The sequence below is a fragment of the Saccostrea echinata genome, unplaced genomic scaffold (genome assembly GCF_033153115.1).
Source record: "Saccostrea echinata isolate AGI-Se365-2 ecotype Australia unplaced genomic scaffold, CSIRO_AGI_Sech_v1 ptg000009l, whole genome shotgun sequence".
NCBI classification, from domain to species: domain Eukaryota; kingdom Metazoa; phylum Mollusca; class Bivalvia; order Ostreida; family Ostreidae; genus Saccostrea; species Saccostrea echinata.
The window spans coordinates 31,751,323-31,772,669 of record NW_026889758.1 but is presented as its reverse complement, the minus strand read 5'-3'; the positions used below and the strand labels follow the sequence as shown (position 1 = coordinate 31,772,669).

Here is a 21,347-nt window from a genome sequence, read left to right as displayed (position 1 = left end):
CAAAACTTTTCTGTGGAAAATTCTTTAAGCAAAAATCATTCTATGATAAAAAAAAAGAAGTGGTATTCTAGGGGTTGAAAACCAAGCAATGAAATTAAATCCTGAATATCAGTTTTTTTTCTAAGAGACTAACATGCTAACCACTAAACTACATACATGTAGCTCATGACAAAAATGGGCATTTACATATGTAAATCACGTTTAAAAATGTGGCTCTTGACTAAATGGATTTCAAATATATTTCTGAAAGATATGCAGGGTTTGACACTAAGGCACGTCCGACTGACCCAGTCTAGTAAATGCATGGTCCGTCATGTTAAATGTTCAATAACTTGCCCTACTGGTTGTGTGGATGAAATAAATGTTAACTCTCATTTCAGTCTTTCAAATAAATGCTCTGACTAAAAACTTTTTAAAGAAATTTTCTTAATTTTCAGATTGCAAACACAGCCATTGCTCTGAAAAAGAAAACTTTCCTGCATGACACAATTGCTTTTTTTTTTTAGACCGGCTGTAATAGACAAGTCACAATCGAAACCTCAGCTTTGTTCAGTATCATTTGGTATAAATATTCATTGAATATTACAGTTTTTAATTTATTTACATGTATATTTACGGTAATAATTTTATTTAAGTTCCTTGAATTAATGTTCTTTAAAGCTTATAACATTCGCATGTTCACTCATTGGGCTGCTACCTATGGGCTCAACAGTCTGTCAAAATGTATACATGAACACATGCGAGAGATACACTGTAGTATGGTTTCAAAACTTTTTTCCCATTATAATAGGAGGTTATAAATAGAAAATTTTCAAGTTTGGTCAGGGCTAGTGAATTTATGGTCAGAGCTAGTAAAAATTATGGGAAGTAGCACGACTGATCTAGTACTCATAAAAGTTAATGTCAAACCATGATATGAATGTTGTTGTGACTAGTGGTGTTCCAATCATCGATTATAATCGAAAATCAGTCAATTGCTGGCATAATCCAAGCACTCGATTACAAATTTTTTATTCTGATTAATCGGGTTATTTATTTTATTTTAAAAGCGTAATAGTTTTTAAGCCAAATATTCCAGCCGCAACTTTTCTATTAACTTATATGCATATCGTAATGGCACAGACAAAGAGACATTGTATTCATACCAAGGTAACAATGCTCATTCCTGGGTATGGACGTACTTTGGATTCTACAAAATGAGCGTAGAACCAGCTTGACTAGATAGAACATTCTGTCGTTAAAATGATATTGTCCTAAGGACTAGGGGTTGTTCCGAGACACAGTTATTCCAACTACAGCTGGACCACCACAGAAAGTAGTTATTCAACCATTCTTACCATTTAATAAACTAAAATTGACAGACTTTGTAAATGTCCGATTATAATTGATAATTAGTTAGTTACAGTAGCCTGATCATCGATTATGAAATTCTTACCAATTCCCATCACTAGTTGTGACATAAAAGTCTATTTTTAGAAGAGTTGGTCATTTCACCATGTTTTTGTCAAACGAAATAGGAAAAGTTTTAAATATGCTTCGAGTATAATCTTACCAAAATATGGAGTGAAGACCTACTCATATTTAAAAAGTATGATATAGGAGGAAAAAATGACCATTTTTGCCCTCTTTTGGTGTGTATCTGCTATTTCATAGATCAATAATATTAATCGTTATAAGATTGTAGCAAATTGCAAAGATTTTACATAAGGTATACAATAATGTTACATGAAGTATCAAAGAAAATTTTGACATGATTAAGATTTAACTTTTTACATCTTTTTTTGTCACACAATAGGCATTTACTTGCCTTGTTTGCCCATCATCTTTATCAGTAGATAAGGTTTATGATTCAGACGGCATCTGATAATGCAGCAATAAAATGTAAAATGATAGAAATAACTGCACTATGCTCACTTTTTTCCTCCAAGAGCTCTTCTTTTCATCTTCAATTTCTTCCTCTTCATTTCCTCAACTTTTTCTTCTATTGCAAGTTCTGTAAAAAAAAAAAATCCAATTCGATAAACTACTAAACTGACAAAAACTCAATTTGTCAAGTTTCGGATTTTACCAGATTCATGAAAAATCTTGGCATACTGAACCTTTTTAGTGATTTATCTGAGAAAAGAGTGGTTAGTAACTTATTCATTTTCATGTACCTGCTTGACTTCGACAGAAACGTTTTGGTACTAGAATGTGAAATACATACTTTTGTTATTACCTAAAATATTTCCATGACCTCAAATTCACCTATATTTCTTGCTGCTATTAAAGCCTGGTCAAGAAATAACGTTTCCCTTATAACAGGCATCAATTAACAAGGTTATGATTCAAAGTTTCAAAGTGTGCAGCTTGATTCACACAAAAGAAAAAAAAAAACATGACTGAACAGATTTACAAGTACTTGCAAAGACTAGAAATGTGTCTTGATCGACATTTTCAGCCTAAGGTAAAGTCAGGGCATAGTCATGTAACATGTAACATTTTTCATGATGAATTACCTATATACAGTCCAATCTCATTATCTTAAACTAGATGACACAAAGTAAAAAAAAATAAAGATGTTCCTGGGTTCCAGTAAAGAGTACTCAAATACCACTTAATCATACATGTACAATCATATAATTATGGAGATAACGAAGCTCAAGAGTCCATAGAAAAAATACAAATCAGGAGCAAACACGGACCACTAAAAACATCAGAGGTGGGATCAGGTGCAATATAGGAGTAAACATCCTCTGCCAATCATTCACATTTGATGTGTGCTCCTTGTCATGATCGGGAAAACGGAAAAGTCTGTAGACAATTCAATGTGTAAACAGACAATTCAATGTGTAAATAATGGCCAAACAATTAGTATTAAAAACATCAGTCCGCATTCGACTTACATGTAATGAAAGATTGTTTTTGCTGACAAGGTCATTGTATCGACCATAGCTAATTACACACATGCAAGTCACTACATCCAGTAAAAGTTGATGTTTTGATATTTTTTCTCAAAATATTTATGAAAGAATAAGATAAGTACATGGTAATTTTGTTGACTTGAAGAAATACATTGATGGGGAAGGGGGGGGGGTATTGTGATAATAATTACCTAGTCCTTTTTCATTCTGCCTTTTTCTTTATTTCTTTCCCTTTCTCTTCCGTTCCACCCTCTGGCTCATTATCTTCCATCACTTCATCCCTCTCAGAAATGGTTTCCAGTACAGATAAAGTGGTTGATGAATGACTTACTCAAAATTATGGACCCATGATATAGATGTTGTAATAATGTTACATGACACACACTGCAAGTCACTGTGCCCTGTAAAAATTGTTACCTTCTTCATTTATATTTAAGGATCAAGAACTAAATAAGAATTCATTCTTAAGTTTTACAAAAAAACTATATAAATCAGGATTTGAGAGGGCTTTGTAAAATTACTGTGAGATACATAATGTAATAACCTTGTCCTTTCTTCACCTTGTCCTCCTTGTTCTTCAGCTTTTTCTCCACTTCCTCATCTTCCTTCATTAAATCTTCCCTAGTAGCTGCTTCTAGTAGAAATAAATACCAATAAAATAAATTAAAAAAATCTTGACTCAAGAAACAGTAATGGTTACACATATTATAAAAAAAAGAACATTCTTAGAATATTTGTGAAGAACTAAATAAGTATTTTAGCTACAGTGTAATTAAAGTAAAAGACATTCCTATCAAATAGAAAACAAGAAGTCTGTGATCGAGCCAATGCTCACTAGTAATTATAATTCCCACACTGATTTGAATTTGGTACGGACAAGCACAGGGGTAAACAGGAAGTTGACGTCAAATTCATACAAAAATGAATCCCACCATATGGCATGCCTAAACAATTTAAAAGTGTGCTAAACTTTCAAGCATCATCCTTAACAGTTGTTGAGAAAACTGTGATGGAAATTTAGTACGGACAGATGGAGGGATGAACAGGAAGTTAACATGGGATTCCTACAAAAATACATCCTACCATATGGCATGCCTAAACAGAGAGCGTGCTAAAATATTAAGCACCTTCGATGAGTAGTTGCTGAGAAAAGTGCAACAGAAATTTGGTAAGAACATGGATACAATAAATATGACTAATTTAAATCATGTTTCTGTCATTCCATGTAAACTTTGATCCTCTTCTGTGGCCCTACCCTACCCCTAGGGTCCATGAATTGAACAAACTTGAATCTACACTACTGGTATTTCAGGAAGCTTTCAAATACATGCAAGTTTCTCAATTAATGCAAAATTGGTTATTTTCACTGGTTTAAATTTTCATGATTTGAGGGGATTTAATTTGTGGTTGAAAAAAAAAAAAAACATATGACACCATATCATAAAATTTCGATATTTGGTTTCACTACAATGTATACTAGTAGCTTAACACTGGAGGTTTTTTTTTTTATTTTGCCTACCATGAAATGAGACCTTGATTTTTAAGGTTTCATTTAAAACACATGCATCTTTCACTTATAGAGTCACAGCTTAGTAACCGAACAATCTCATTACCTATTTCAAACATCTTGGATTGACAAGGTGCTAGGAACAAGAATTGAACAGGGACCTATTAATTATAATGCGAGTACCGACAACAACTACCGTCTAGGCTACTGTGATTTGTCAGTTTCAGGAATTAAGATAAGGGATATCAATAATGAACACTTAAGTAATTATTGCAAAATATAAAGTCTAAACATTTCGGAAAGACTATGAATTTTAAATTAATTCTACTGATTTAGTTAAATTTTTTTGTTAGAGACTGATAAAGGAGACTTAAATTTTCAATTCAACTTTCCAGCATCATGTTTTATACAGTGTAAGCATGGCCTGACTAAATATATGAGTGAGATATTTTAATGTCAGGGTTCAACACTAATGTTAGTCCGTTAGTCTGATCAGACTAATACATTTTCATTTGGACTAATAAAATCTGTCGCTAGTAAGTCCCAACAGACCAATAAAAATTTCTGGAAAACAAAATGAATAAATTACGATTTTCAACAACATTTACTAGAAAACCCTGCATGTATTTTTAGCTTTCTAGCATCTTAGCAGGTAGTAAGGTAATTCTGAGTCAAGTTGGCACTTAATTTTACGACTGACTGATGTGAAATTAAACATTTTAGTGATTATGATTTAGTCCTGTACAAACAATTAAGGTGGATTCCGCCCAGAATTTCGTTGGACACCAAGGGTATTCCACCGAATCCACAAATTCCAGGCTCTCAGAGATTCCGCCTAAATTTAACAGATTCCAGTCATCAAATTTTAGGCTGAATTTAGTTCAGTGGGAAAATAGCTGGAAATTATAAAAAGAAATATTTTGGACAGTTTAAATGGAATCTATATTCAGGCGGAATCCTGTTATTTCAATTCTAGGTGGAATTTCAATTCCATGCAGGCAGAATGTCAATTTCCAGGCGGAACTAATTACATTTTCGCCTCAAATTTCCAGCTAGTCTCCGCTTGGTTAACGCTTGGTTTCTGCTTATATTGCTTTAACATTTATAGTAAGTTTTACGCCTGGAATTTTACTGAGAATTCTGTCTTGATTATGCCTTTTTCCAGGTGGAACATTTTGTACAGGGTATGATACATAAAGATGTCAAACGTTTTGAGTATAATGAACGAGATCAGGAATATGTTCATACTTCCTGCATGATCACGAGAGTTTAAACAAGAGGCCCAGAGGCCACATCGCTCACCTGAGCACTATGGCTAGGAAAAAGCAGAATTCAGTTCAGTCTTGAAAGGTTGAAAAGTTTAAATAAAAAAGTGGTTCGGGGGGGGGGGGGGGGGGGGGTCATGAATTGAACAAATTTGAATCTACATTATCTGAGGATGCTTCCATTTAAATATGACCAAACATGACTTTGCTGTTCTTGAGTAGAAGATTTTTAAAGATTTAACCTATGTATTCCTATGTAAAACTTTGATCGCCCATTGTGGCCCCACCCGACCCCCGGGGGTCATGATTTGAACAAACTTGAATCTACACTACCTGAGGATGCTTCCATGTAAATATGACCAATCATGGCTTTGCTGTTCTTGAGAAGAAGATTTTTAAAGATTTTTCCTATATTTCAATGTAAAATTTTGATCGCCAATTGTGGCCTCACCCGACCCCCAGGGGTCATGATTTGAACAAACTTGAATCTACACTACCTGAGGATGCTTCCATGTAAATATGACCAATCATGGCTTTGCTGTTCTTGAGAAGAAGATTTTTTAAAGATTTTTCCTATATATTCCTATGAAAAACTTTGATCGCCCATTGTGGCCCCACCCGACCCCCGGGGGTCATGATTTGAATAAACTTGAATCTACACTACCTGAGGATGCTTCCACATAAGTTTCATATTTTCAAGCACAGTGGTTCTTGAGAAGAAGATTTTTTAATGATGCCATTAATTTTTCACAAATTCTTAATTATCTCCCCTTGGAAGAAGGCGTGGCCCTTCATTTGAACAAACTTGAATCCCCTTTACCCAAGGATACTTTGTGCCAAGTTTGGTTGAAATTGGCCCAGTGGTTCTTGAGAAGAAGATGAAAATGTGAAAAGTTTACAACAACAACGACAATGACAACAACAACGACAGACAACGGACAAATTCTGATCAGAAAAGCTCACTTGAGCCTTTGGCTCAGGTGAGCTAAAAATCTTTGGAATAAAACACTTCATGTACTTTCAAAAAACTATAAAAAGTACATTGTAATCAGTCTTCGACAAATCCCGGGAGTCCGAAGCCCGGGACCTGGTAAAATTGGAAGGGGGCATGTGGAAATTGCATACTTACAAGCCCAAAGGGCATGTGAATTCTGAGGCCTAAGCCTCCGTATTATCAAATTAAGTAATACCAATAACATTAAATGTACTTAAAAGTCTGATTTTTCATCTGAAGTGGAGCACCAAATAAAATTTTAACGATAGTTTATTCTACCACGATTTCCAGGGAACTCTTTTGCAAAAGAAACACAAAAAGTGTACAGGTTGAAAACAATATTAATGGCTAGACAATAGATCGATAGAAATGGATTTCGGATCATTTCCTTGCCATGAAAAGGCAAATAAGAATAAAATTACTTGATAAAATTCTGGGCATGTGAATATTTGTTCGGGCTAGCGTAATAAGTGGTTAAACCTGCCCGAAGGGCATGTACTGAAAAAAAGATTTGGCAAAGACTGCATTGTAATGTTTATTTTTAGATAAATCGTTACAAAACACTGATCTTTCCTTTTTTGACGGACTCATGTGAAGTAGTAAAAGAAGGACATGTTTGTTGAAACACCCTGTATTAAAGGGATTTCAACGCTTATGTACATGATGTATTTGTTTAATCATTCATCCCACCCCAAAACAAAAAAAAGAAGCTTTTTAAAACAATTCTACTTACGCATTAGAAGTACTGCCATCTTTTTTCTCCTGGTGAAGGTTCAAAATATAATTAAATGGGTTTGTGTTCACTGGCCAATAGTTTTAAACACCATCTGCAGGAACCTTGAAGTTTTCCTGTATCACCATGAACCTAAAAAAATCGATGTTATACTTCAGTATCACAAAACATCCATCCTAAAACATTCACAGACAGACATTAAACACATACAAACGTTCCACGTTCCATTTATGTTCATTATTTGAAAATAATCATAAATTGTGAATTTGCTTCATCTTGCACTGATTTAAGTCCCAACATTGTTTAGTTAAATAAATAATACAGTTAAAAAGCATGTTTTACTGACCATGCTGACAAATAATACATTAGACAAAATTAATACATGTATCGATCATGCTATCAATAAAATATGAAAAATGTTAGTGTGCATGTTCACACACACTTGAATAAGTTGACTGACTGCTTCCAAAGAATGTACATGTCCTCATTCATGTAATCCTGTTCCATGATAATAGTTTTCATTTATACCCCTTCATAAAATGACACATGCATGTCACTTACATACTGCAAGACCCTGCCGGCCTGTACATTGAGTACACTACTTTCACTTTGAACTTGACTGAATACCGATTCCGACCTCGTTTGTGAATTTTTGTGTACATATTGAATCCTTATGTAAAAATATATTCAACTTAGCTTTGAATTAATAAACAATATAAATTGACACATTAATTGAATTTATTCGCTACATACATGTAACTGTAAACAACAGGAGGTATGAGAATTAGCTGTATGTTCATAAGGGGGGGGGGGGGGGTTACTCCCATATGAAACTGTCTGGGTGGTTTAAACACAGGCACAAATTTAGCTTCCATAAACCTGTAACAGACTAGCATTTCTCCTCCTATATATGTAAAATATGTATAGAAAGCCATGCGAAAAAGTGGTCAAGGCAAGAACAGGCATGGGATAATGACTGAAATATAACATAACACAGTTTTACAAATAAACCCTTCACAGAAAGTTGTGCTAGGTTCCCTACATGAACTCATGGATTCTGAAAAACCTGTACCAGAAACCTGTGCCATTTTCCATATCTGGAGACCCTGATTTGGGAAACCGACCATGTCAAAAAATAACCAAATATGGAGTCATGAGATCTGCATGTGCCTTAATTAATTCATCTAGATCTGGGTTAGGATCTTGGAGAATCCCCTGATGTTGCTGTAGATGCCAAATAGAGACTGAATACAAACTTTACAATGCTTTACATTATTAATTTGATTAGTTTTAGAATTTTTAAAGTTTGAAATTAATACATGTATGAGAGTGCCACATTCATTTTTATAGAACTTATCTACACTATCATTTTAACAATTTATAGTAGTTTCTTATTAAGAATCAAATGATTCAATGCACAATTCTATAGTAATTTAACTTAATTAGGCCAAATGAAAAAAATTATGTGTTTCTGGTGACATATGCTAAAAAAAATTAGGCTAGGTAAGAAGGGAATAACTTTTTTTTTTTACTTTACTGTTAATTTTGTTTACTTGATTGTTTGTTGTTTAATTCCCTTTCGAGAAATTTTCACTCATATGGAGATGCCACTACTTGTCGGTGGAGGGCTGCAAATTAATAGACCTATACTCCGCTCTCAGTGAGGGATCTTTTTCATGCCAGCACCTACTGCGACATAGGACCTCTGTTTATATGGTCTCATCCGAAGGACCGGTCTTCACGTCCCACAGTGGGATTCGAACCTGCAATCTAAGGATCAACTCCTTACTTCGCGACTCTAGAGCAAACACTCTAACCACTGCGTCACACAAGCAACACTTTTTATTTTGAAAGCATCAATTAATTATTCTGTACATTGTTTTTCTATCATATACATGTACATAAACATACATGTATATGAATAAACAAACAAACATATATATATATATATATATATATATATATATATATATATATATATATATATATATATATATATATATATAAAGTAGGAGTACTCTTTAAGACTCTTGGATAAACAGGTTTTTACAGTGTACGAGACATGCATTTTATGGACTGCACTACGAGAAAACTTTACTATGAACAAAAGTATGATTCAAAATCTCGATTTGGAATAAAAAGTAGTAGAGTCGGTGGGTAAAATTAGGTCAGCTGGGTTATGGGAAATACATGTTGTTGTTTTTTTCAGCCTAAGTTTGTTCAAATTGAATTTAATAAAATCATAACTTTCTTTATCATGTGATGACACAAAATGAAATGAGATTGTTAACTTAGGTTAAATCATCATTGATCAACAAAGACTATTTCAATGTCTGTCAGCTTGCATTGAAACATCCAAGGATAAAGATTTCAAATGGCTTCTATATTAGACTTACTTACTTAGACTTTTAGTTCAAAAGTGACAAAATCATTCAAGTTGACCTAAGTACAATTCCAAGTGATATACATGTATATTAGTTATGTATCTTTTATAAATTAAGAAAGACACAAGCTATATTAGCTCAGGATCATGAATCCTTCTAATCTGATTTGCACAAAGGAAGTTATGATCATGCTATGTAAAAAGCCGTGAGATTAAAAATACATGTATATAGTTTGAACCAAATCTGCCTCATTCAAATTTTGTAAGTTAGAAAATATCTTCTTGGGACAAGTATTCCTTGCCTACACATTGGTTTCTGTGCACAAGAACACCTTGCTTTCAACCTCAGATTCTTGGTCATATCTTGGGTCTGTGGAGCCCGTACATCTTTTCTAAATTTCATATATGGGTTCCGTGCCTTAACTGTGTCTATATACACTATGTCTATTTCACCTCAAAATTTTGGAAGGACACTATATTGCGACTCGATTTGTTTTAAAATATGCACATTAAGCAAAATAAAAGTTGTGTATTTCATAGATTTCAACAATTGGAAATGATAATATTATTAAATTACAAACTTCAACTCAGCCTGAAAGTACAATTTTTTTAACAAGTAGAATTTCTCTTAGCATGCTTACCAATAGACGTACTCAATATATATGGGGTATACAGTCCACCAATACATTTCCCATAGGCGACAATGTTAACCTTTTCTCACACTGTTTTAAATCCTTGCTTTACATTTAAGGACGGAACAACTCTCAAATAACATCTCAAGGTGGAATGTCAGATTGTTTTCCGGCCAAATGCACACATTCGCAAAAAATAAACATCTGAAAATGAAAGTAATTAAAACAATAAAAGTAGAGCATTAACATTTCCAAAATCTAGGGTGTGCACATATCAAACTATACAATTCCTTTCCTTTAAAGTCGCCCGTGTGGCGCAGTGGTTAGAGCGTCTGCTCTAGAGTCGCGGAGTAAGGAGTTGATTCTTACGTCGCGGGTTCGAATCCCACTGTGGGACGTGGAGACCGGTCCTTCGGATGAGACCGTATAAACCGAGATCCCATGTCGCAGTAGGTGCTGGCACAAAAAAGATCCCTCACTGCTCAATGGCCATAAATGCCGAGTACAGGACAAAATTTGCAGCTCTCCACCGGCAAGTGGTGGTGTCTCCATATGAGTGAAAAATTCTCGAGAGGGACGTTAAACAACATACAAACAAAACAAACCTTTCCTTTAAAAGATATAATGTCGAAATCTTTCCAATGAACAGAGCCAAGGGAAAATTGAATGCACACTTTGGTGCTAATATGGTTGATTTAATGACCATTTTAAATTTTTTTTACTTCAGTGCAATTATCCTGATTATGGTGCATGGCACAAGCCTTCAGCATATGCCAGTGAGTATGTTAATCTTTCTGTACGTCGATGCAAGTTTTTTAAGCTTTGTACATGCTGTAGTGTGGCAAAGCCTTAATTTGAAGAGGTGTGGAGCAACCTTTACATCTTTTGTGTGTGTATGTGAATTTACAAGAGTCTCACTTAGCCTATCTTCTTTTACGTGTTGGTATCACAGCTGTATCACGTATCACGCTCACAAACACCACAGTGAAAGGTTTAAAATATATGCACAACCAAACCTTTGTGAAATATCTGCACTTGACTGATATCACATGCATGACTTAATAATTTTATACGTGACTCGAATGACCTCTGATTTGTTTATCATGTAATTATTTTGAACTTGTCATTTACACCTTTATATAACGTTTCTTACTCTATACTTACCATGAGGGGTATTAACATACTAAAATAAATCACAGAATGACATCGAAGGTATAATCCAATAAGTATTTCTATGTTATTAGGTTCACAATCAAGCATCACGCCACAACAGTTACGATTAAGTAGTAATTCGTTCCGGTGATGACTCGGAATGAAATTTTACACAGAAAAAAAATGTTTATTACTTGAGTAAATTTGAGTAGAATAGGTTAATCAGACAATTTTTTTTACTAGAAATAAACATGGTAAATGGAGAGGGGGGAGGGGGGAGGCATTAACAATGTTCAAATAGATATTTCTATATATAGTCCCTGATTAGACTAAGTGTAAAATTTATGCAGTTCTTTATATATACGATGGACAATGTTTAGCAATTCATGCACCGATCCAGTCCAGTCCACTCATATTTATTATTTTTATTTTTGAGTTTTCAAATTGTAGTTTTTCTCGGGGGGGGGGGGGGATGGACAAGTTTGCGTTTTTTAAAATTTATCTATTTATTTTTTAAGTTTTGGGTAAATTTCTCAGTTGGATTTTTTTTGGGGGGGGGGGCATGGACCCCCCCCCCCCCCCGGAAGAATTCCTGGATCATCTCCTTCTGAGGAAACAACAGTGAACATGAATCACTAACTCTAATGAATAAATAAGGTAAAGTCTTGGAAACCACATTTTACAATTACCGTAATCACACCTCATCAAGTCTAGAGACTGTAATTATTTCTCTTACACGGACAGGTAAGCAACTAATGATTAAAGTTTCCAATCTGAATACATGTACAAAAACTTGCAGATTTTCATATTTTGATTAGTTTACCAGCTTTAAGGACACATACAAGAAGAACTGAGCATACTTTATTTTTGGATGAAAGAGAACTCTGGTCTTGTCTACATTAGCCGTAGTATTTTAAAAATGCATTTCCCCTTCCGATCAAAACAGTTTATCATACACGTACCTCCATTATAAAGATATCTAATCTTTCTAAATTCTTTTTATACAATACATGTGCAGGTGTTCCATTGTGACATACATCAGGGACATTGTATTAGAAAATATTTAAATGAATTTGTTCATTTGAAATTCTGTAAAATCAGTCGAGAAACATTTAAAATCGAAAAGTGTGATTCTTATATAGTGAGAACGTACTGTTAAATACTTTTGTAATCATACATATTTGAAGCAGTTTTTTTTAAATAAAGAATAAATTACAAATGAAGTGCATGTCTTGGACAAAGATAAATAAGATAAATAATTTCTAACTTCATAAAATAATTTATTTAACTTCTGAACTGAAGATGTGTTGATGGCAATATATGTGACTATAAAGGATAGAGATAATTCCAGTTCAGTTCATAACTAGAACAAAGAACCAGATACGTTTGATATATTACATGAAGTATAATTTTTTATATAAGTTGAACATAATTAATTGATACGAGTGCATGAAATAGAAACATGTCAACATTATGAATAATTCGAGAAAATTCGAACTTAGACTCGATGACGACTGCAAATTATGCTTAACAAATGGATTTGGCCATGTAGTGGATTTAAAGTTATATGGAAATATATTTAAATAATTCTTTAACCTTAAAGTTTTATTTTGTGGATTATAACTAAGGGATTTGAACATAAATTTTTCAAGGGCATATAAACAACGAAATCTAAATACTCTATGTTTATCGAGTGATTGATTAATATCTTTGTATATGGAAACGATGTGATGTTTTGTAATTAACGCTTTAATTCACGGTAAAATCAACAGAAAATTAACTTACCTGATGAGATCATTTGTTGCTTTGTAGAAAAATCGAGATCATTACATACCGGAAGTCGGCCATAGTATTAGTCTGCATTGCGCATGCGCTAGAATCAAAACCGAGTAAAGTGTGTGAGGGCCATTTTTTGATCATAAGTCGGTGTGTGAAAATACGGGTGTAAATCGTCAAATGACACCAACTTTTTTTCTCGATTTTTTGGGCATAAATAATCGAGAACTACCCATTTTTCGTAAAACGGCAACTCACTACAGTGATTACTGTAGTGACTTGGAAAACTGTAGTGAGTTGATTGATGTGTCAATAAGTACCTGAGCTGAGTTGAAGGTGTTTACAAACGCACACACACCCTCACACACACACACACACACACATATATATATATATATATATATATATATATATATATATATATATATATATATATATATATATATATATATATATATATATATATATATATTGAATTTTGAATTTTGAATTTGTTAAGGATAAAAATGTTCAACGAAAGCCCCCTCCCACTGTTTATGGACCTTATCCTACCCAATATATATAGAATATACAATTATTGCTGGTGCGATGATATAGACGCCTGAGGAGTACAATATTCACCGAGCACGAAGGGCGAGGTGAATATTGTACTTGGAATATGTCTAAATCGTCGCATTGACTGAAAAAACAGCAATAATTGTTTTATTATATGATTCAATGATTAAATGACACAAACTCTTTAAGCAATCCATGCAGTCTTACTTATTTACATTTACTGAAGTACTAGCCAAACATAATAAGAGGAACGGGGTTAAAATAAACATAACCAGTTGTATTAATCTGGAATTTTTAATTCTATTTTAAGTGCAATGTAGAGAAAATAAATGTCAGGCACGTTCATTTATACGTATATATATGATCCATTTGGAAAAAAAAGGGGGGGGGGTCATTAGGGAAAAAATTGACAACTTACCAGAAAAAATATCTATGACTAACCCACCCCCCTCCCCATTTGAAAAAAGAAGTGAGTATCCCTAATCAAAATTTTATCTGATGGGATGTTAAGTTCTTAAACAGGGGGAGGGGGCTTTTGTTGAACATTTTTATCCTTAAAAAATTCAAACTAAAAATTAACGTTTTCAAAAAAGGGTCAGAGAGAGGGAGGCCCCCTTAAACACCCCTAACCCCCCCCCCCCCACTTCCTCCGTCATCCAAGATTCTATGTACCTAAATGATGTGTTCTTATGAGTGGAAGTGAAGTGCAAATGAAATAACTTTCCAAAACTATTTGCATCAATTTGAAATTTCCCAATCTATTTTTTAATCTAATGTGGAGAAAATAAATCCTTATTGTGTTTTTTCCTACAATGTTGGATCTCAGCCAACAATCAGAGAGATAGGAAATATTCAATCATATATATATATATATATATATATATATATATATATATATATATATATATATATATATATATATATATATATATATATATATATATATATATATACTGTGTGAGAGAGGTGTGTCGCAGGTTAACAAAGAGCAAGAATTAATTTGATATATTAATTACTTTGTAAATTAAAGTAATCAGAACTGCTTTTTAACAATTTATAACAGTGTCAACGGCAGAGGAAACAGGCTATACAAACACCATCGATAAGGGTGTCGAATTTGTCAATGGAGACGACAAAGAAATGTTCCCTAAAGGGCATTGCGTGTCCCTGGAAGGTGACGGAGTCCAAGAGGAAGACAGCTCAACGGCTTGAAAAACTTGTACACTCTTAACAAGTTCAAGAGCCAAATCTATTTACTCTAGAAATTGGATTTTAACGTCACATTACACATGCAAAAGATGTATTATGTGATGCATCAAGTAGATAAAGCTAACAAAAAGATAAAAACTGCTTTTGGTTCAGTGGTTGAAAGTGATGGAAGAGCACAATTATAATCCTTATTCTAACAGTTCTTAGTATTTATAATATTCGATATCTTTAGATTCAATTCTCTACCTCTTATTTTCTATTCTTAGTCATCAGAAGATTTTTTTTATTCATTATCTAACTTATGTATTCATTTCTATATAATTTTTTTTCCATAGACTTTATATTTTCTATAGCATCTGAATCAATGATTCATGAATCGGTGCTTTACTAACGTTTTAAGACATTGCCAAAGACACTGAAAATGTTCACATAATTTGGTTTATAAATACATGAAGATTTATTTTGTAAAAGTTCTTTATACATTTATGAATATTCTTGATATATACATATCTATATTAATGTTTTTAATTCAGAACTTCAAAGGTCGTCCCAGACCATTTGGAGAGAGAAAAAGAAAGAGATAATATTATCAAATAATAAAAAGATATTAGAAATCTGTGAGTTATTAGAAAGGTTAAGCGTTTCACCGTGTGCGTCGAAGTGTACCTGTAAACCTAGAAGTGTTTACAAGTACGCGTATCTAACATCGTAACTAACATTCTTGTGGAAGAATACTCAGATACTTGGTGAACTGTGACACTGTTTTACAAAGAATTTACTTTCATGCATGCAATTTTAAGTCGCCCGAGTCACTCCTATTGCTATAATCTGTTTTCGTCCGTCGTCGTGCGACGTGTATTGTGAAGTAGTTTGTAAACTTTTGAACATTTTCATCTTCTCTTGAACTACAGAATCAATTTCAATCAATTTTGGCAAGTAGCATTAATGGATGAAGGGATACAATAATTTTGAATTTCATGGTCCCTGTACCCCTGGGACATGAGGAGTGGGCCTAAAACAAACAAAATTACTGCTATTTTAAAAAAAAAAATCTTTTTTACTCCTAGGCATTAAGCAGCTAGTCAAACGTTGGCATAATAGTTATAAGCATTTGAAATTCATGGCCGCACATCCAGGGGTTCTGGATGTTCTGGAGTTAGGACAGGGCTCAAATGGTCATATAGTGAAAATGCTTAAAAGTCTTCTTCTCTCACCGTGTATATTGAGCAGATAAACTAGATGATGCATGGTTATGATAAGCAAAGATGCCTCTCCCAGAATTGTGAAATTTATGGCATCATGGTTGGGGTTCTGGTGGGGGAGGGGGCTCTATAGATTAATATATAGTAAAAGTGCATTATTTTTTTAAAATATCTTCTTCTCTGCTGCTGGGTATTAAGCAAACAAACTAAGAGCATACCGGTTGGTATGATGAGCAAGAGTGCCTCAAAATTGTGAATTTCATGACCCCATCAGGGATTCTAGAGAGGATGGGAGTGTCTTTTGATTATATAGCGAAAATGCATTAATTCCTTGAAAATCTTTTCCCCCCTCTGCTCCAGGGAATTAAGCTGATAAACTATGTGCATGGTTATGATGAGCAAGGGTGTCTTTTCCAAACTTGTGGATTTCCTCGGTTTTTAGGGTCATGGGCTCTGGTGTTAGGGTGGGGCTATAGTGATTTTATATATAGTAAAAATGCATTGTTTCTTTGAAAATCTTCTCTGATCCTGGGCATCTAGGAGACAAGCAGAGTATAATGTTGTAATAAGAAAGGGTATTTTTACCAGAATTTTGAAAATCTGGATCATCTGGTGCTGGGCAGGGCTCTATTAATTTTAATTCTACTCAGAGAAGTTATTATTCGTTTTATACTTCTTTCTGGATCCAATTACACTGCTGCAAATTGCACTACTGTATTACTGTATCACTACTGTATTACTTTTCGCTATATACCGTACTCTTACCAAAACTGCACAACTTTGAATAGTCGATCTTAATTAAAAACAATTTTCAAGAGGTTTCCTTTTCAGGTCTTGTAAAGCAAATCTTTTTAAACTGTTTAGTACCTAAAAACACATTGCCATTTGGCAAGGCACACATTTTGTTTCGGTCGAAGTGGAGGCTGGGGCTTGGAAATAAGTGAAGGGTCTAACCCCAGCCCCCCATCCCCCCTCCAATATAGTATATAAAAGATCAGTATGCCCTACATGTTAGTAAATCTGGTAAACACAAAAAGTTTACATATAGTTTTTTTTATCTCATAAATAATCAGATTGGGAGGGTAGATTCAGGATTATTTGCGTAAGCCATGTTTTGATGTGAACTTCGACCGAAATATACTGTTAGGACACCTGCGTTATACTCAGGTGACCGTTAAGGCCCTTGGGCCTCTTTTTTACAATTAAATGAATCTAAATTTTAGACTATGTACCGTTTTAAAGGAGAAATGTCAATCTTAGATAGCATGTGACTGTCTTATCTCCTTTCCTGTCACATTTGTTGCTGTACGTGTACCTTTGAATTGAAAAGTTAGTTGTGTTATATTTGATGCCCAGTATCTATTAGCTGAGAGTACTAGTACAGTGATTTCTGCTTTATTGACCGCAGATATCGGGTTTGATAGCTTAGAGCACCTTCCTAGTAATACAGGGGTCCTGAATTCGATTCCTGGTCCAACCATAAATTATCTTTTATCCAGTTATTTTTTGATGCAAGTGATCACCACTGGAGTTAAGGGGTGAAAGTCTTCATAGGGGCTAGAGAATCTGGGTTTTGCGTCTTCGATGTCTAAGATAATTTGAAGAGGGGAGGAATGTAGTAGTCTGGGCTATATTGCACTAAATAGCTCAATGGTTTGAGTATCTGACTAGTATGCATAGTTTATGTAAGCAGATAATTTCATTGACCTTTGGTTCCAGGGTATTCAATTTGTTGAACATTATTTTTTGTAATTAATTGTCAGGAGAGGACATAGGAATTGTGTGTTCGATCCTTCTGTTTTAACATCTAAGCGATAAAATATGTTCAAACCAAACCTGATTAGTGATGCAGTGGTGCTGTATTCAATTTCCGGTCATGCCTTAAATTTTATTCACACCTTTTGCATTTGGTGTCGGTGTCAGAGTAAGCTAGAAATAACAGTAAGAGACCTTGTGTTAGAAGAAACACTGCCCAGTTTTGTTACAGATGTCATTTAACATGACTGGTTGAGACCCATCTCCATCTTCTAAACATAACTTTCCTATTTGCCAGTTATAGGCTTCTGGTGTTTCTAAATTAGAAAGTTATGGATCAGACAAGAATTTCACATGTCAGATCCCTGTTTCGACCTGTCCAAATGAATCAGTACTAAGGTTTTGACACATCTTCTGGGAAACTGCGATTCTCCTCATATTGTGAATGTGTTACAGAAGGATCCCAGTCTGATTTTTCTAATGATTGTTACCACTTTTACTTTGATTTTAACACTTTTCATATGCTATAGAAAAATATGCTTGGCTATTACAAAGACAGGATTTTATCAAGGTTTATCATGTATTGATCCAAGATTCATAGGTCAAGAAGTCTTGTTAATTAAGTTCTTGTTTTGATTGAGTCATCACACTCTTTAAAACGACGATTCCGTCATTTTAAAAAGTGTTATGAGTCATCATCTATAATATTTTTACATCCCCCTTAAAAAGGTTTATTGCTTTGCACCTGTCGGTCGGTCGTTACGTAGGGAGCCCAAGGGTTGTCCGCTCAGTATATTGAGAATCCTTTGCTTAATAGACATAAAACTTGGTATACTGGTACCATCTGATGAATTGATTTTGGGGTCAAAAGATCAAGGGTCAAAAATACCCTAACTAAAGGAAAATGTCCACTCAATATCTTGAGAACCATTTACTTGACAGACATGAAACTTGATGCACTGGTTTCCCCTGAGGAGTAGCTGACCACTGTAGATTTTGAGGTCAAAAGGTCAAAGTTCAAATACTCTGGATATACTACACATGTAGAAAACCATTGTCCATTCAATATCTTGAGAACCATTTGCTTGACAGACATTAAACTTGGTACATTGGTTCTCCTTAAGGAATAGATTACCCCTATTAATTTTGAAGTCATAAGATCAAATGTCAATTGGACAGAGGAATATATTGACCATTCAATATCTTGAGAACCATTTGCATGACAGTCATTAAACTTCGTACACTGGTTTTTCCTTACAATGTAGATGCACCCTATGGCTAAACAAGAGGCCCATGGGCCACAACGCTCACCCGAGTAACTTTGGCCTTGCTATTTTTCACCTGATCCACCCTTGTAGTACTTATTGTGACCCCGCCCTACCCCCCGGGGTCATGATTTGAACAATTAGAATCTACACTATCCCAGGATGCTTCCACATAAGTTTTAGCTTTTCTGGCCCAGTGGTTCTTGAGAAGAAGATTTTTAAATATTTTTTCTGCATATTTCAATGTAAAACTTGGATTCCCTATTGTGGTCCTGCCCTACCCCCCGGGTCATGATTTGAATAATTTAGAATCTACACTACCCCAGGATGCTTCCACATAAGTTTCAGCCTTTCTGTCCCAGTGGCTTGAAAGGAAGATTTTTAAAGATTTTTACTACATATTTCAATGTAAAACTTGGATTCCATATTGTGGCCCTGCCCTACCCCCGGAGGTCATGATTTGAATAATTTAGAATTCACACTATCCCAGGATGCTTCAACATAAGTTTCAGCCTTTCTGGCCCAGTGTTTCTTAAAAGGAAGATTTTTAAAGATTTTTACTACATATTTCAATGTAAAACTTGGATTCCCTATTGTGGCCCCGTCCTATATGCGGGGGTCATGATTTGAACAATTTAGAATCTACACAACCCCATGATGCGTCCACATTAATTTCAGCTTTTCTGGCCAAGTGGTTCTTGAGAAGATGATTTTTAAAGATTTTTACTAAATATTTCAATGTAAAACTTGGATTCCCTATTGTGTCCCCGCCCTATCCCCAGGGGCCATGATTTGAACAATTTAGAGTGTACACTACCCCAGAATGCTTCCACATAAGTTTCAGCCTTTCTGGCCCAGTGGTTCTTGAGAAGAAGATTTTTACTACATATTTCAATGTAAAACTTAGATTCCCTATTGTGGCCCTACCCTACCCCCCGGGGTCATGATTTGAACAATTCAGAATCTACACTACCCCAGAATGCTTCTACATAAGTTTCAGCTTTTGTGGCCCAGTGGTTCTTAAGAAGAAGATTTTTAAAGATTTTTACTACATATTTCAATGTTAAACTTGGATTCCTTATTGTGGCCCCGCCCTACACCCCGGGGTCATGATTTGAACAATTTAAAATCTACACGACCTCAGGATGCTTCCCATAAGTTTCAGCCTTTCTGGCCCAGTGGTTCTTGAGAAGAAGATTTTAAAGATTTTTTTCTGCATATTTGAATGTAAAACTTGGATTCCATATTGCGGCCACGCCCTACCCCCAGAGGTCATGATTTGAATAATTTAGAATCTACACTACCCTAGGATGCTTCCACATAAATTTCAACCTTTCTGGCCCAGTGGTTCTTGAGAAGAAGATTTTTAAAGATTTTTACTACATATTTCAATGTAAAACTTGGATTCCTTATTGCGGCCATGCCCTATCCCCCGGGGTCATGATTTGAACAATTTAGAATCTACACAACCCCTTGATGCGTCCACATAAATTTCAGCTTTTCTGGCCAAGTGGTTCTTGAGAAGATGATTTTTAAAGATTTTTACTAAATATTTCAATGTAAAACTTGGATTCCCTACTGTGTCCCCGCCCTACCCCCAGGGGCCATGATTTGAACTATTTAGAGTGTACACTACCCCAGAATGCTTCCACATAAGTTTCAGCCTTTCTGGCCCAGTGGTTCTTGAGAAGAAGATTTTTACAACATATTTCAATGTAAATTACTTAGATTCCCTGTTGTGGCCCTACCCTACCCCCCGGAGTCATGATTTGAACAATTAGAATCTACACTACCCCAGAATGCTTCCACATAAATTTCAGCTTTTCTGGCCCAGTGGTTCTTGAGAAGAAGATTTTTAAAGATTTTAACTACATATTTCAATGTTAAACTTGGATTCCCTATTGTGGCCCCGCCCTTCCCCCAGGGGTCATGATTTGAACAATTTAGAATCTACCCCACCCCAGAATGCTTCCACTTAAGTTTCAGCTTTTCTGGCCCAGTGGTTCTTGAGAAGAA

At 34.7% G+C, this 21,347-nt stretch overlaps 2 long non-coding RNA genes across 3 annotated transcripts in view; one reads left to right on the top strand and one right to left on the bottom strand.

Annotated features, from left to right (window-relative positions):
• LOC133182222 (uncharacterized) overlaps positions 1-15,224 on the top strand; it is a 35,924-nt gene extending 20,700 nt beyond the window's left edge. The window contains exon 3 of the long non-coding RNA XR_009720525.1: positions 14,964-15,224. This is a non-coding gene — a long non-coding RNA (uncharacterized LOC133182222). The remainder of the gene's footprint in view (positions 1-14,963) is intronic.
• LOC133182220 (uncharacterized) lies at positions 1,922-11,713 on the bottom strand. 2 transcript variants are annotated; one of them, XR_009720522.1, is made up of 6 exons: positions 11,582-11,713; positions 10,427-10,621; positions 7,403-7,534; positions 3,448-3,537; positions 3,095-3,304; positions 1,922-1,993 (listed from the first exon to the last, which is right to left on the bottom strand). It is a non-coding gene; the product is annotated as an uncharacterized LOC133182220 (long non-coding RNA). The 2 variants fall into 2 exon arrangements; XR_009720523.1 differs by lacking the exons at positions 10,427-10,621; positions 11,582-11,713 and adding an exon at positions 7,845-7,978.
• Positions 15,225-21,347: the final 6,123 nt, after the last annotated feature.